We start from the raw sequence: 18,143 nt of genomic DNA on the forward strand, positions 1-18,143 counted from the left end.
CATGGAAAGAGCAGGTGTCTTTAATGTTTTGTATACTCATTGTTCAGTGTATATCATTAATGTCCAAAGATGGATGTAGCAACTAAGGAGTACAGCTTTAACAGCACATTAGGACTGAACGCTTCTTGACCACCATGTCCTGGTGGCTAGTAGTGGGTAGTGTATGGTGTTGTAGGTCCATTGCTGCTTTACATTCAACTCCAACTGTTACGTTCAAGGATATTTGACAGATGTTTCTTGTAGACTAAATATAGAACATGGAAAATCAATTGTGTTGATTGAGCACCACTGGGCCCTGGCCTTTTCACAGGTGTTTATGGATGTTTTCATTTGAATTCTCATAACTGTGTTTTTCCTCGAATTCAGGCTATAGTTATATGAATCGCAATGCATCACATTTAGCAGGCTGCAGGAAAAAAGCATTGGCAGAATGCATCTTCAAGCCTGTTTGTTGATTAAAATGTTGTTCTCTCAATCCAGGCTCTGTCAGGTGGATAGGATTGCACTGGGAAATGTTACATATGTTTGCTTTACTGCAAGTGATAAAAGCACCTCAAATAAATCACAAGGTCACTCCTATGCCTCCAACCCTTGACCTGTCTCAACACTGAATACATTGCCCTCACAGTATCAATTTAGTATTGATACCTGTATCAGGTATGTATGAAACTGACAAAAGATATAGGTGCCATTTGTCTTTCTCTGGGTGCCAACATATATACATATATATATATAAAACCTGCTCAGAAGACTGGTATCTGATAGTTCCAACCTGGCCGCAGAGCGTTTCGTATTATTATGTATGTAAACCCGAGCCGTTCCATTTAGTGTGATATGTTACATTTTGTATGGTATGTATTAATTTGTGGTTGTCCATCACCCATTTCATATGTTATGTTACGAATTACAATTTGTATTATATGTTACGAATTTGCGAAACTGACAGTATGTTACGAATTTGCAAAACGTACTATATGTTACGAATTTGCTAAATTTATGACATTCGACGAATTCTAGCTAGGTGGCTAACATAGCTAGCTGGCTAATGTTAGCTTGGCTAGGGGTAGGGTTAGGTGTTAGGGTTAAGGTTAGAGTTACGTTTAGGAGTTAGGTTAAAGGGTTAAGGTTAGGGTTAGGGGAAGGGTTAGCTAAAAGGGTTAAGGTTAGGGGAAGGGTTAGCTAACATGCTAAGTAGTTGCAAAGTGGCTAAAAAGTAGTAAGTAGTTGAAAAGTTGTTCATTAGCTAAAATGCTAAAGTTGTCCATGATGAGATTTGAACTCACAACCTTTGGGTTGCTAGACATTTGCGTTATACACTCACTTATCCACCTACTTTTGTTTTTGCCTTAAGTAACCATCCATCTTATGTAACCATACCAAATGTAACATATCACACTAATTTAAGTCTCCCGGATTTACATTTACTATGTTACGTCTAGTCTATGAGACCAGGCTGATAGTTCTTGTTCCTCTCATCAGGAGAGGTTAACATGGAGATAAGCTTTCACAACCTGCACCTTATCAGAGGTGTGATTGGCGTTTATTAATATTCTCACCGTCCAGTGTGCAGTGGCATTATGGTGCTAAATGTCAGTCAGTAGAGATGAAGAGCAGTCTAAAGCTGATGCGGCACAGACCTACTCTACTCTTTTTAAATGACTCATATAGATAAAATGATTGTGCAGGGGAGTTAATGGCCGTGGGAGGGACAAGCACCAGGGATCCCCTTGATGATGGAAATAGTGACATTTGGCATATGTAATTATGCAGATTTTTGCTGCAGAACAGCATTCATGACACAGTGGAAGCATATTTACAACAAACAGTATTTTGTTGTGTGAGACATCCTGCATGTGGCTTGAAAAATAACAGCCCTACAGGACAGCGACGGATCTCATTTTTAAAAAATGCAATTTTGATGAAGAATGACCTTACTGCACAGTATATGTATAGTATATTGGCAACACAACCATATGTATTAAATAAATATTAAGCCTCTTTATGTGATTCAAGGCCATAGGTGAAGGGAGCATGAAGATGGTTGCCAGTGGAAATCTATTCCCAGTCTATGTCAGTCAACGTTCTCTGATGTCATGTCTTCTAGGGGGAGGTTCTCAGTCCTCTAATCTCACTAGCAGTGGAAGATTTACTGTCCCCACTGGTGATTTAATGAAGGGGCCTGGATGTACAGAATAAACAAATAAATAAATAAAACCTTGCCTGTCTCTATAACTTAGAGGGTAAAGGTTTTAAACATTGTCATACTGGTTTCTTACTATTCTCCATTTTGTGTCATATTGCACATAATGCCACAGTGGATCTTGATCTCAATCGCCTCTACAGTATCATGGGAACAATAGGCAATGTTCCATAGTTTTACTACAGCATGCTTTCTGGACAGGCTCTGTCCCTTGTGACACGTGTCAAAGAAAGCAGCTTGGCACAGAGGGCCCTCACCTCTTTTCAACTGTTTAACTCCCAGACATGTCCTCAACATCCGTCAAAGCAAAGCGTCAACCACGGGTTCAAAGTGGTCATTAAAAACCATACTCACGGTCTCATCAGTTCCAAGGCTACATCAGATAGAGGAGCTAAATAGAATGAGTGCATGGACTTGAAGTTGACCCCTTGGATCATCCTCAGATGAGAATTCAACACGTTGCTTTTTGCTAAAGTAGCGCTCCTGAGGGCAGTACATCACCACTGTCTATACCGGAGAGATAACACAGGATTAAATCAACGCCAGTCAATTGATCTAGCTATCCAGGCGTTCACATTGATGTGTTCAAGAGTGATAACATTTTGAAGTCCTTCCAAATGTGCCACTCTCGCTCGTGATTGACAAAGACACATAAAAAGGCGATCTGGCTCACATTGAAATCTAGTTGCCATGGACACTGACATTGTTTGAAATCAGAAGGAAACATTGTCAATATTAGCTCCAGTTTGAAATTATAATCAAAAACTGTAACAGGTAAAAATGATTAAAATATGAAAGACTAATAGATTTAACAGTTCTAATCCTGCTCCGAATGTGCATAATGAATATCATATCTTTCAATTTTACATTTACAGTGGGGGAAAAAAGTATTTAGTCAGCCACCAATTGTGCAAGTTCTCCCACTTAAAAAGATGAGAGAGGCCTGTAATTTTCATCATAGGTACACGTCAACTATGACAGACAAATTAAGAGAAAAAAAATCCAAAAAATCACATTGTAGGATTTTTAATGAATTTATTTGCAAATTATGGTGGAAAATAAGTATTTGGTCACCTACAAACAAGCAAGATTTCTGGCTCTCACAGACCTGTAACTTCTTCTTTAAGAGGCTCCTCTGTCCTCCACTCGTTACCTGTATTAATGGCACCTGTTTGAACTTGTTATCAGTATAAAAGACACCTGTCCACAACCTCAAACAGTCACACTCCAAACTCCACTATGGCCAAGACCAAAGAGCTGTCAAAGGACACCAGAAACAAAATTGTAGACCTGCACCAGGCTGGGAAGACTGAATCTGCAATAGGTAAGCAGCTTGGTTTGAAGAAATCAACTGTGGGAGCAATTATTAGGAAATGGAAGACATACAAGACCACTGATAATCTCCCTCGATCTGGGGCTCCACGCAAGATCTCACCCCGTGGGGTCAAAATGATCACAAGAACGGTGAGCAAAAATCACAGAACCACACAGGGGGACCTAGTGAATGACCTGCAGAGAGCTGGGACCAAAGTAACAAAGCCTACCATCAGTAACACACTACGCCGCCAGGGACTCAAATCCTGCAGTGCCAGACGTGTCCCCCTGCGTAAGCCAGTACATGTCCAGGCCCGTCTGAAGTTTGCTAGAGTGCATTTGGATGATCCAGAAGAGGATTGGGAGAATGTCATATGGTCAGATGAAACAAAATATAACTTTTTGGTAAAAACTCAACTCGTCGTGTTTGGAGGACAAAGAATGCTGAGTTGCATCCAAAGAACACCATACCTACTGTGAAGCATGGGGGTGGAAACATCATGCTTTGGGGCTGTTTTTCTGCAAAGGGACCAGGACGACTGATCCGTGTAAAGGAAAGAATGAATGGGGCCATGTATCATGATATTTTGAGTGAAAACCTCCTTCCATCAGCAAGGGCATTGAAGATGAAACGTGGCTGGGTCTTTCAGCATGACAATGATCCCAAACACACCGCCCGGGCAACGAAGGAGTGGCTTTGTAAGAAGCATTTCAAGGTCCTGGAGTGGCCTAGCCAGTCTCCAGATCTCAACCCCATAGAAAATCTTTGGAGGGAGTTGAAAGTCCGTGTTGCCCAGCGACAGCCCCAAAACATCACTGCTCTAGAGGAGATCTGCATGGAGGAATGGGCCAAAATACCAGCAACAGTGTGTGAAAACCTTGTGAAGACTTACAGAAAACGTTTGACCTGTGTCATTGCCAACAAAGGGTATATAACAAAGTATTGAGAAACTTTTGTTATTGACCAAATACTTATTTTCCACCATAATTTGCAAATAAATTCATAAGAAATCCTACAATGTGATTTTCTGGATTTTCTTTTCTCATTTTCTCTGTCATAGTTAACGTGTACCTATGATGAAAATTACAGGCCTCTCTCATCTTTTTAAGTGGGAGAACTTGCACAATTGGTGGCTGACTAAATACTTTTTTTCCCCACTGTAAGTGACCCTGCCATTGGTGAGCATACTGCAACTATTGACAGTTTGACCTTTTGGACTCTTAGATGCCTTCTTCGAAGATTGACAGAGAGCAGCATACCACAATGTGTTGTATTTTATTAAAAAATGACAGAGATTTGAGCCTTTACCTTTGCAGCAGACAACATGGCTATCTGTGGTTCTACCAACAGATTCCATCCCTTTAGGGTTTAACAAGGAGAGTTTGAGGCTTTCTAGCAGGAAACCTTGGTTAAATTCCTGTCACCGTGCTGTTTATTCTCCACTGCCCTCAGATTCTCCACAATGTGAAAAACATGACAATTGAGGTACTGACTACAAGTTCTAAGTGAATATGTTCATAGTAGTGATATGTATTTTAGGGAAATTCCACCAAATAATTTCAAGATTGCCCCTTTTGAATCACTTTACCATTCAGTCTGTAGATTGCTGGTACTCAAGCATAGGGAGTGTTGTTGTTTTTTTATTGGGCACAGGGGAGGGTAGTGTGTTTCTTCCCTGGTTTACATTCACTCTTTTGCCGTGCCAATATATCCTCCAAACACCGGCTTCGAGGGCATTATCACTTTTATACAATGGGTTACCAACATATTCAAATAATGAATGACATATTTTCATTAAAAACATTATTTTTAGGAATTTACTATTTAATCCTTCCTCAAGATATAGTCCCGACACAAATCTAGGGTTGCTACCCAAGCCGGCTGGTAGTTCGTTCTATCAGTTAGGTTGCCAGAGACGCGACCCAGTCGTTCAGTGTTTTTGTTCTGTATCTTTTGTTCTAAATGTTCCATTGCCATACTAGCTGGCAACGTTCTTATCCCTTGCTTGCTAGCTAGCCAACTACGGCTAACTTACAGTCACGTCAAACAGTGCAGACCGAATAACAACAGTAGCTGCATTTGCATTTGTTTAAGCTGTTTCTAGTGACATTTATTTGGATACATCCATAACAATGAGCTAATGAGGCACTATTTCGCCTGGGATAGAAAATGTGTTCTCTCATCAGGACACTGTTGTTCAGAGGAGCTAGCCAACAAAACAGCTAACAATTTCACTTCAAACTGAAGCTGGAAAGACTGCAAACTAGCTGCACTTCATTTCATTTTACCTTTTTTCAATTGACCATTCTTTGTATATACCCATAAATGATGCCAGCTGATTCATGATTTCAACTGGCTGAGAAACGCTGCCTGCCTGTCTGTCTCGTTCCAACTCCCAACCCCTACACGTTCATTACTATGGGACAGCTGGAGATCGAATTTGAATATTGAAACAATGTTGCAAATGTCGGAGAGACAGACAGCATGTTTTATACAAATCTCCGCTGTTGAAAACTAAATGTTAGTCTAAAAGAAATGTGAGAAAATGTCTAGATCCTTTTTATAGTGGAGATCAAGTTTATACATTGCCTGGTTGGGCTGATGAGACAGTGGATTGAGCAGTCAGATGGAACAGAGTAAATAGCCATTTTAATGTCATTGATTTAGCCGGTGGTAACTTGTGGAATAGACTCCAGCTGGAATACGTTTTTAACCAATCACCATTCAGGATTAGACCCACCCGTTGTATAAAGTCTACCAGTCTAACTGTCTATCCTGTCCTCTATCCACCATTCATAGTGCTAGTGGTAGGTGGATTCTGTCTAGATCTGCATTAGGCTAACTAGCAATCATACCACACATAAAAGCATTCAAAGCTGCATCAATTTTCCATATGAATCCACAATAACAAATAGGTATAGCTGATAGGCAGCGGAGAGGCTTAGAACATTTTATTTGAATAACAGCACAAAAGCCCTGTGATTTGAATGTTTCATTCAATTTGGATCAGTTGTGGGTCTTCTCTCTACAGTGTATAAGGTCTAGAAAGGCACAGTAGCAAGCCAGTCTGTGTGTATTGTTACTTCTATTTTATTTTATATTTTACTAAGATGCGCTGTCTGTTGCAGATCATCATTCTCCCAAGTATAATAATAATGTGGCTACATATGCTCCTGGCAGTCCCAGTTATTCAGGAACACTTAACACATGCTCTGCCTCCTCTCCAACCTGAGACGCTATTCCTTGCGGACACCTACAGTAGAACCTAATGCTTCAATATAGCCTAAATACGTGTAATTGATCTATTAAAATGTATTACTTTCTATATGTGGCAGAAACACAGCCAGTCATAATGTTTAAATCTGATTAGGCTACTTCAAAAGTCTCCTGTAGGCATGCACATGTTCATCCAACATATCATTTCAGAATCCTCAAAATGGCTTGACATTAACCAGGTTTCCATCCAACCTTTTTATGCGAGTAAAGTACATGTCGGAGGAAAAATGTCAGAACATCATGGAAAAGCATACCATTTATTAGGCTACAGATTAAATAATGATGAACTTCACAGGGTGGTAAAGTGCACAGTGATGAGCTTGATGCTCCTTTCAATAAATATCAAGGGTCTTATTCTGGTGTCATAATGATCGATGCATGGCTGCTGTTTGACAAATAAAAATAATATCACACTTTTGTCCATAATGATCTGATCATACCAATACCAATACCAGAGTGGGCACATTCACTATACCTATGCAACATTTTTGGTGACAAAACCCTCAGCAGGCCTAGAGTTGAAAATGTAATGGAAACCCATTTAACTTGTGTTTTTTATTCGGTACATGAGAATTTAACCGCAAAAGTTATTTTTATGTGCACTACGTATTTATGCACATCATTTTATCCACAACAAATTAAATTAGATGGAAACACTACTCTGATGGGACAGTACAATCTCACACTCAATTCGTGTAAATATGTAGAAAAAGTACAGTACTAGTCAAAAGTTTGGACACACCTACTCATTCAAGGGTTTTTCTTTATTTTTACTATTTTCTACATTGTAGAACAATAGTGAAGACATCAAACCTATTAAATAACACATATGGAATCATGTAGTAACCAAAAAAGTGTTAAACATATCAAAATATATTTTATATTTGAGATTCTTCAACCTTAATGCTACCCGGACTATTTGCACTGCCCCCCCACCCCATCCTTTTTACGCTGCTGCTACTCTGTTAAGTATTTATGCATAGTCACTTTAACTCTACCCACATGTACATATTACCTCAACTACCTCAACTAGCCGGTGCCCCCGCACATTGACTATGCAACGGTACCCCCATTTACTGTATATATAGCCTCCCTACTGTCACTTTATTTTACTTCTGCTCTTTTTTTCTCAACACTTTTTTGTTGTTGTTTTATTCTTACTTTTTTGTTTAAAATAAATGCACTGTTGGTTAAGGGCTGTAAGTAAGCATTTCACTGTAATGTCTGCACCTGTTGTATTCGGCGCATGTGACCAATACAATTTGATTTGATTTGATTTGATTTAATGGTTTTTGCGACTGCACTTGAAGAAACTTTCAAAGTTCTTGAAATGTTCCGTATTGACTGACCTTCATGTCTTAAAGTAATGATGGTCTGTTGTTTCTCTTTGCTTATTTGAGCTGTTCTTACCATAATATGGACTTGGTCTTTTACCAAATAGGGCTATCTTCTGTATACCAACACTACCTTGTCACAACACAACTGATCGGCTCAAACGCATTAAGAAGGATAGAAATTCCACACATTAACTTTTATGAAGGCACACCTGTTAATTGAAATGCATTCCAGGTGACTACCTCATGAAGCTGGTTGAGAGAATGCCAAGAGTGTGCAAAGCTGTCATTAAGGCAAAGGGTGGCTATTTGAAGAATCTCAAATAAAACATATATTTTTTGGTTACTACATGATTCCATATGTGTTACGTAATGTCTTCACTATTATTCTACAATGTAAAAAAATAGTAAAAATAAAGAAAACCCCTTGAATGAGTAGGTGTGTCCAAACCTTCGACTGGTAGTGTATTTCAGTAGATTTCGTGTGTTTTTGTGTGGCTTAATTAATAGGAAAATACAATTTTGGGGGGCAAGCTTTGGAACAATCTTTTGAAAGTTATTGGAGCAAAGCATTTTGGGCCCACATTTATTTATATATTTAAAAAAATGTGTTAACAACCCAATATTGTTCATCAACTAGGTTTTCACAGAAATACTTACAATATAATAGTAGCCTTACGTTTTTTTTAATTGATTTTTTATTAATGCCAATGCTCTTTTCTATGCTTGTTTTCGCTTAATACTTTGTGATACTGGTACTATATCTGATTTTATGAGGGTTGCCAGATTGGAGTAAGAAGTTGTATTTGTCTGTTTTTTTTGTGGTATCGGTGAAGGTATTTGATTGGGTAATGGGGATACATTTTCATGATGGGAAATTCATTTATCAATAAATGTGGGGAAACAGAAGACCTGCAAAATATATCTGTTTGGTTTAAATTCCCCTGGTGCAAATGTGTGGTATTTGCAACTATAACGAGTCTGGACTATGATCAATTAAGCCACATTAAACAGGTTAATGTAAAGGTTAATGCAGTTAAACAGGTTAATGTAAAATAATGAATTATGTTGTCTTACACTTATAGCACTTCTAAGGCCGTTTCATGATGATTATTACGGTTGTGTCAATCATGTTATATACTTAGGCTATTGTAACAAGGCATATGTCAGCATTGTAGGCCTACTGCCTCTGCCCAGAGGCCTACTAGGCTTTCATGGCAATGGCCGTTAGAGCTCACTTTGCCACGTATGAGCCCTGGTTAGAGTCCCTGTTGCAGCGTTGACTTTTTTCTGCAACACTGGTGGCAGGGTTGGGATCACGTCCAGCTCATGCCTAGTTATGTGATCTAGTGGTGGAAAGCATTATGTTCTACAACATTGTGTTGGGTGTAATTACATTGTATATCTAGTGAACAATGGATAAGCAACAATGGGCGTGACGGATAGAAGTAGTCACTACAGCTGTCATCAAGACTTACGTCAAAGTTGCCTGAAGCTGAATGGAAAGTGCTATGCCCTGACCAGTTATTCAGAAGAAAAACCTCTGTGACTGAGTAATTTACATAAGTTAACTTACCTGTGTGGACCCAAATCAAACACATTATACACATTTACAAACTGCCTGTTTAAAGTGTTATCACAACCATGTTGTTATTTTGTTGCTGAAGCTTATATATCCAATAACCTGACAATGATCCACATCATATGGGTAGACTAATAATGTAAGTGTGTTATACAGCAAAACACAACTATCCTTTTTTTAGGATGCAAACCAGTAATATGAATCACTGTTGATCCATCCTTTTCTGATCTAATGAGATGGATGTAGGATTTTCTACGGCCTAGAATCGAGGCCTTTCCCAGTCATGAAGGACGAAGCTAGGCCCCTCTTGGTTCTCATTGGCGAAGACTGAACTCAAGTTAGGAAATTGCTACTGACATTGAACATAGCTTAGGGTTAGGGCATTTAATTCATTTCAGACTCTCCTATGCCAATATTCCCAACATCTTAGGTTGTAAATAAACCATTTAAAAGTTGATATCGCATGTAGCATTATTATAGGGCTGTGAAACCCATAGCCGAATGGCCTCATTTATTTACGGAGAGCAATTTCCATTTTATAACAGGTAGTGTCCATTTATTTACAGTAGTGTGTTGATTAATTGTTGCTTTAGTCAGTGGAAATACAGAATGTGTATAAAAATGCAAAATATACCAAAAGCTAAATCAAGCAGAGATTTAGGACAATTTAACCATGTTAATCATTACTGAAACAAACTACAAACATTTAACCAGTTAAAGATAATTAATACATGACAACTACATACAAATATTTTATTAAAAGTAATTCATACAAAAGTCAAGAGTTGGCTATAACATGAGTACAAACAAAGTGAATGTGTGTATACAGTGGGGAGAACAAGTATTTGATACACTGCTGATTTTGCAGGTTTTCCTACTTACAAAGCATGTAGAGGTCTGTAATTTTTATCATAGGTACACTTCAACTGTGAGAGACGGAATCTAAAACAAAAATCCAGAAAATCACATTGTATGATTTTTAAGTAATTAATTTGCATTTTATTGCATGACATAAGTATTTGATCACCTACCAACCAGTAAGAATTCCAGCTCTCACAGACCTGTTAGTTTTTCTTTAAGAAGTCCTCCTGTTCTCCACTCATTACCTGTATTAACTGCACCTGTTTGAACTCGTTACCTGTATAAAAGACACCTGTCCACACACTCAAACAAACTCCAACCTCTCCACAATGGCCAAGACCAGAGAGCTGTGTAAGGACATCAGGGATAAAATTGTAGACCTGCACAAGGCTGGGATGGGCTACAGGACAATAGGCAAGCAGCTTGGTGAGAAGGCAACAACTATTGGCGCAATTATTAGAAAATGGAAGAAGTTCAAGATGACGGTCAATCACCCTCGGTCTGGGGCTCCATGCAAGATCTCACCTCGTGGGGCATCAATGATCATGAGGAAGGTGAGGGATCAGCCCAGAACTACATGGCAGGACCTGGTCAATGACCTGAAGAGAGCTGGGACCACAGTCTCAAAGAAAACCATTAGTAACACACTACGCCGTCATGGATTAAAATCCTGCAGCGCACGCAAGGTCCCCCTGCTCAAGCCAGCGCATGTCCAGGCCCGTCTGAAGTTTGCCAATGACCATCTGGATGATCCAGAGGAGGAATGGGAGAAGGTCATGTGGTCTGATGAGACAAAAATATAGCTTTTTGGTCTAAACTCCACTCGCCGTGTTTGGAGGAAGAAGAAGGATGAGTACAACCCCAAGAACACCATCCCAACCGTGAAGCATGGCGGTGGAAACATCATTCTTTGGGGATGCTTTTCTGCAAAGGGGACAGGACGACTGATCCGTATTGAGGGGAGGATGGATGGGGCCATGTATCGCGAGATCTTGGCCAACAACCTCCTTCCCTCAGTAAGAGCATTGAAGATGGGTCGTGGCTGGGTCTTCCAGCATGACAACGACCCGAAACACACAGCCAGGGCAACTAAGGAGTGGCTCCGTAAGAAGCATCTCAAGGTCCTGGAGTGGCCTAGCCAGTCTCCAGACCTGAACCCAATAGAAAATCTTTGGAGGGAGCTGAAAGTCTGTATTGCCCAGCGACAGCCCCCGAAACCTGAAGGATCTGGAGAAGGTCTGTATGGAGGAGTGGGCCAAAATCCCTGCTGCAGTGTGTGCAAACCTGGTCAAGACCTACAGGAAACGTATGATCTCTGTAATTGCAAACAAAAGTTTCTGTACCAAATATTAAGTTTTGCTTTTCTGATGTATCAAATACTTATGTCATGCAATAAAATGCAAATTAATTACTTAAAAATCATACAATGTGATTTTCAGGATTTTTGTTGTAGATTCCGTCTCTCACAGTTGAAGTGTACCTATGATAAAAATGACAGACTTCTACATGCTTTGTAAGTAGGAAAACCTGCAAAATCGGCAGTGTATCAAATACTTGTTCTCCCCACTGTATGTGTGTAAGTGTTTGTGTGCGTGTGTGTGTATTATGGTGTGTATTATAATTTCCCATCATAAAATCATATCCCCATTCCCCAATCAAATACCTAAAAAAATAAGATACAAATCTGTCTTTTTTCTCCAATCTGGCAACCCTCATAAAATTCGACATGGCCTTGTATAAAATGCATTATGAAAGAAATGGTGTAATGTGCAGGAAAAAGTGGAGCCTTGTATTAAATGCATTGTGAAGAAAATTGTGTAATGTAGGCTCCACGAAATATGAAATGTGTTTTGAAGAAAATCATGTAGGCCTGCTGTTGCCTACAGGAAAAAAGGGTGTTTCTGACTACAAGTGCACCAGTATCCCAAAGTATTAAGCATAGTAAACAGTATTGGCATTAATAATAAAAAACAACAACGTAAGGCTACTTTTATATTATAATTAGGGCTGTCAAATGATTAAAATTTTTAATCAAATTAATCAGAATTTTCAGTGGATTAATCATGATTAATCACTATTTGCAATTACACCTGAATCCTAACCATTTTTTTTCTGAAATGCATACCAAAAGATAAATAAAGATATGATTTACTTGAGCCAAGACCTCTTTCCTTTTTTCTTTTTCGTTTTCATAGAGCTCGTGGATTTTCTTCATAACTGTGGCTCTTGACGGTGGCTTATAGAATGAGTCTTGAGACGCCACTTGCAAAACATCAAGGAAACCTGAGTCTTCTACAATGCTAATGGGTCTACAATCCTTTGCAATCCATTTTGCTATTGTGTTGGTCAAATTATCTGAGGTTGATTTTGTTAATTGCCTGCAAACATTCAGCGTGGTCTGGCGCAAACCACTTGCTGAATCTGACGGCCCAGCAAACGCATGTTTGGCGTTGACATGGTACTTCAAGCTTGAACAGCTCCGGTGAAATTGAAACTCCTTCTTACAAATCTTGCAAATAACCTTGTACTTGTTAACTGTACCATCATCATTCTTTTATATTTGAATCCGTCAATAGGCCCACTTTGCTCACCTTGCTCCATCTCGCCTCTAGCTCCCAACCACTTTCCTGACCTGAATAATTTGTCACACTGCGCATGCGTGAAATGCGTTAAAAAAATTGACGTAATTAACAGCAAACAACTAATTAACGTCGTTAACGCGCTATTTTTGACAGCCCTAATTATAATTATTTTGGTGACAACCTGGTTGATTAACAATATTGGGTTGTTAACACGTTTGTTTGTTTTATATACAGTGGGGAAAAAAAGTATTTAGTCAGCCACCAATTGTGCAAGTTCTCCCACTTAAAAAGATGAGAGAGGCCTGTAATTTTCATCATAGGTACACGTCAATTATGACAGACAAATTGAGGAAAAAAATCCATAAAATCACATTGTAGGATTTTTATGAATTTATTTGCAAATTATGGTGGAAAATAAGTATTTGGTCACCTACAAACAAGCAAGATTTCTGGCTCTCACAGACCTGTAACTTCTTCTTTAAGAGGCTCCTCTGTCCTCCACTCATTACCTGTATTAATGACACCTGTTTGAACTTGTTATCAGTATAAAAGACACCTGTCCACAACCTCAAACAGTCACACTCCAAACTCCACTATGGCCAAGACCAAAGAGCTGTCAAAGGACACCAGAAACAAAATTGTAGACCTGCACCAGGCTGGGAAGACTGAATCTGCGATAGGTAAGCAGCTTGGTTTGAAGAAATCAACTGTGGGAGCAATTTTAAGAAATGGAAGACATACAAGACCACTGATAATCTCCCCTCGATCTGGGGCTCCACGCAAGATCTCACCCCGTGGGGTCAAAATGATCACAAGAACGGTGAGCAAAAATCCCAGAACCACACGTGGGGACCTAGTGAATGACCTGCAGAGAGCTGGGACCAAAGTAACAAAGCCTACCATCAGTAACACACTACGCCGCCAGGGACTCAAATCCTGCAGTGCCAGACGTGTCCCCCTGCTTAAGCCAGTACATGTCCAGGCCCGTCTGAAGTTTGCTAGAGTGCATTTGGATGATCCAGAAGAGGATTGGGAGAATGTCATATGGTCAGATGAAACCAAAATAGAACTTTTTGGTAAAAACTCAACTCGTCGTGTTTGGAGGACAAAGAATGCTGAGTTGCATCCAAAGAACACCATACCTACTGTGAAGCATGGGGGTGGAAACATCATGCTTTGGGGCTGTTTTTCTGCAAAGGGACCAGGACGACTGATCCGTGTAAAGGAAAGAATGAATGGGGCCATGTATCGTGAGATTTTGAGTGAAAACCTCCTTCCATCAGCAAGGGCATTGAAGATGAAACGTGGCTGGGTCTTTCAGCATGACAATGATCCCAAACACACTGCCCGGGCAACGAAGGAGTGGCTTCGTAGGAAGCATTTCAAGGTCCTGGTGTGGCCTAGCCAGTCTCCAGATCTCAACCCCATAGAAAATCTTTGGAGGGGAGTTGAAAGTCCGTGTTGCCCAGCGACAGCCCCAAAACACCACTGCTCTAGAGGAGATCTGCATGGAGGAATGGGCCAAAATACCAGCAACAGTGTGTGAAAACCTTGTGAAGACTTACAGAAAACGTTTGACCTGTGTCATTGCCAACAAAGGGTATATAACAAAGTATTGAGAAACTTTTGTTATTGACCAAATACTTATTTTCCACCATAATTTGCAAATAAATTCATTAAAAATCCTACAATGTGATTTTCTGGATTTTTTTTTCTCATTTTGTCTGTCATAGTTGACGTGTACCTATGATGAAAATTACAGGCCTCTCTCATCTTTTTAAGTGGGAGAACTTGCACAATTGGTGGCTGACTAAATACTTTTTTTCCCCACTGTAAATAAATGTGGGACACAAAAAAAGGCAGTGTAGGTCACCATTGCGCTAATAAATTTGCCCCCACAATTTTTTTTTTACTACAAAACTTGTGTATTTTCTTACAAATTAAGTATTTTGCACAAAAATGCACGAAATCTGATTAAATACTTTTTGTACATATTTGCACAAATTGAGTGTGGGATTGTGTTGGATGGGAAAATATTTTTTTATGCACTTTTTTAAATATTTGCATGAAAATATTTTGCCAATTGGATGGCAACCTAGCTATAGACACCATAAAGACTCTGGCAAGTGTGCTAATCCAGTGTCACTTTGATTATGCTTGCACATCATGGTTCACCAGCAGCCCCAAACATCTAAAGAATAAGCTACATACCAGACAAAACAAGCTTGTAAGAATTGTGCTTAAACTACCCACACATTCTCATCTGGAGGTCAAAGATTTTAAGCATTTAGGCTGGCTGTCTGTAGAAAAAAAGAGTAGTATTAATTCAACTTGGTCTGGTCCACAGAATTATCACGGATTCAGCCCCCAGGTACCTATCCAACTATTTTTCATTTGTTAGAGATGTCCACCATCATAGTACCAGAGCCAGAGACTCCAATATTCACTGTTTTAAATATAACAGTCTACCTGGTAAGAACACATTTCTATATACCGCTGCTGTTGAGTGGAACAAACCACCACAGCAAAGCCATACCAACCATAAACACTTTTTTAAATAATGTCAAAAGCTGGCTAATGTGTGAACAGTAGAACCTTTATTTGTCTGTATCTTTGTAATTGTACACTGAGTGTACAAACATTAGGAACACCTTCCTAATATTGAGTTGCACCCCCCTTTTACCTCAGAACACCTTCAATTAATTGGGACATGGACTCTACAAGGTGTCGAAAGTGTTCCATAGGGATGCTGGCCCATGTTGACTCCAATGCTTCCCACAGTTGTGTGAAGTTGGCAGGATGTCCTTTGGGTGGTGGACCATTCTTGATACACTGTTGGAAACTGTTGAGCGTGAAAAACCCAACAGCGTTGCAGTTCTTGACACACTAAACTGATGCACCTTGCACCTACTACCATACCCTGTTCAAAGGCACTTCAATCTTTTGTCTTGCCCATTCACCCTCTGAATGGCACACAAACACAATTAATGTCTCAATTGTCTCAAGGTTTAAAAATCATTCTTTAACCTGTGACCAAGTGACATCAATAAGGGATCATAGCTTTCACCTGGATTCACCTGGTCAGTTTATGTCATGGAAAGAGCAGGTGATCCTAATGTTTTGTACCCTCAATGTATATGCATTTATGTAAAGAAGTAGGGACCACAATCGAAATAAGTCCCCGACTTTATTGTGCAATACCGGTCACTTTTAAAAAGCTTTGTACTGTGTGTATATATGTATTTTTTTTATCAAAACAAAAACAATCAATCCAAACTGTGTAGCGGCCATTTGATGAATGGAAACAGATCTGTTACAAAACACCAAAAAGATTAATGACATTAAGAGACTGTCAAGCCAAGCCTTCAATATTCTGTAGGCCTACAAGGTAGGGAGGGATGTCTTTTTTGTTTGTCGAGATTGACATAGTCTATTTATTGTAGTGTTGAAAATGCAAATCCATGATATTGAAGCGCCCAAAGTCGGTATGCTTTATTTATTGGTTGTGTGGTGCATTGGCACAGAAACCTGTTTGTGGAAAATGTGTTGCATATATTTTATATAATTATAAATACGCTTTCAAAATGTAGCAAATCTGATTTCCCCCTAGCTGATCATGGTCTGCAGCTGGCTCTGATCGTAGTGTAGGCCTAGTGAAACAGGCAGGGAGAGAAAGCTTGTCCGTGGTGGTCGGCGAACCCTCAATCTTCTGGCCCGTAGCCCTGCGTGGCATCGAATGTGCCACAAAAACATGCCGAAGTGGCAAAGTCGACGTTTATCCACGTTTATAAACACAGGGTCGCTACAGTTATTGTTATTTGTGGTCGTAAACATGTACAAAGGAGGGTCAGGTGAAAATATTTGTAACGTTGGGGAGGGGGGTGCTTTGAATTTAGAACTGTCCCTTTGAATTAATGTTATTTTGTTGGGAATGCCATGTCCTGTGAGTGCATGTCTTGTCTCGTGTAGTTATCCATGCGTATTGTGACCGGTATATTAGAGATAGATTCCCCGGGATCCTCTTAGGGACACACATTACAGGGCAGCGTATCATCGGGAGGGAGTCATCCTAAGGTTGAATCCATGCCAGTCACTGGACTTACCTCTGCTATCTGGGTTAATGTCTCCGATAAGTAAAAGCATCTCTGGGATCCTCCAGCAGCATCAGTCCAGACCTCATGGATCCTTCTTCTGGTCCTCTGGGGAAACACACAGATAATCGAAGGGTAAATCAAACTGCTCCTGTTTGCTCTACGCACAGGAAAACATATGGCAGAGTGCAACGTGTGAATGAATCTCTCAATAACATTTGAGTGGTTTTAAAACATTTCTGTTCAAACAAAGATAGAAATCCTGGTAGAAATACATATTTTAGTATCTAGTGTCTAGCCAGCTCACGTATGCGGCACACTGCTGTTTTGGTTCAGAACAGGGTTATGGGTTTTAGTAGGGCTCATAAAGCAGTGGTTCCCAACTCCGGTCCTCCAGTACCACCAACAGTATACATTTATGTTGTGGCCCAGAACAAGCACACCTGATTCTACTTGTCAACTAATCATCAACCCCTTAACAAGTTGAATGAGGTGTGTTTATCTGGGACTTCAACAAAAATGTGTACTGTTGGGGGTACACCAGCACCGGAGTTGGGAACCACTGACATAAAAGATTGATTAGGCGAATGCATCTTAGGTGGGTAACCCTCATTACCTATAATGACCTATCGTTGCCGGGGCTCTCTGCAATAGCAATTCATGAGCACGTCAAATAGCACAACAATTTTTTCTAAGGATTGATTTGATTCACTCTATAAACCTCAATTAACAGGAACAAGCTAATGAAATCCTGTATACCATATTCTGGCCATGCAACTTCCTGTGATCAGCAAACCGCTCGTACTAATTAAACAAAACTCAATTTGCTTTCCTCCCTCTAAATGGCTTCCCGTATAAACCCAATGACTAGTTTCCATACTCACTGCCAAGGGGGAACATGG

At 39.8% G+C, this 18,143-nt stretch overlaps 1 protein-coding gene across 1 annotated transcript in view; it reads right to left on the reverse strand.

The window, feature by feature from the left end:
- Positions 1-18,143, reverse strand: part of LOC121569542 (protein ELFN1-like) — a 100,012-nt gene that overhangs the window by 26,460 nt on the left and 55,409 nt on the right. The window contains exon 2 of the mRNA XM_041880596.2: positions 17,254-17,349. The gene's annotated coding sequence lies outside the window, so the exon portion shown is untranslated. The remainder of the gene's footprint in view (positions 1-17,253; positions 17,350-18,143) is intronic.

The sequence above is a fragment of the Coregonus clupeaformis genome, chromosome 7 (assembly GCF_020615455.1).
Source record: "Coregonus clupeaformis isolate EN_2021a chromosome 7, ASM2061545v1, whole genome shotgun sequence".
Classification (NCBI taxonomy): domain Eukaryota; kingdom Metazoa; phylum Chordata; class Actinopteri; order Salmoniformes; family Salmonidae; genus Coregonus; species Coregonus clupeaformis.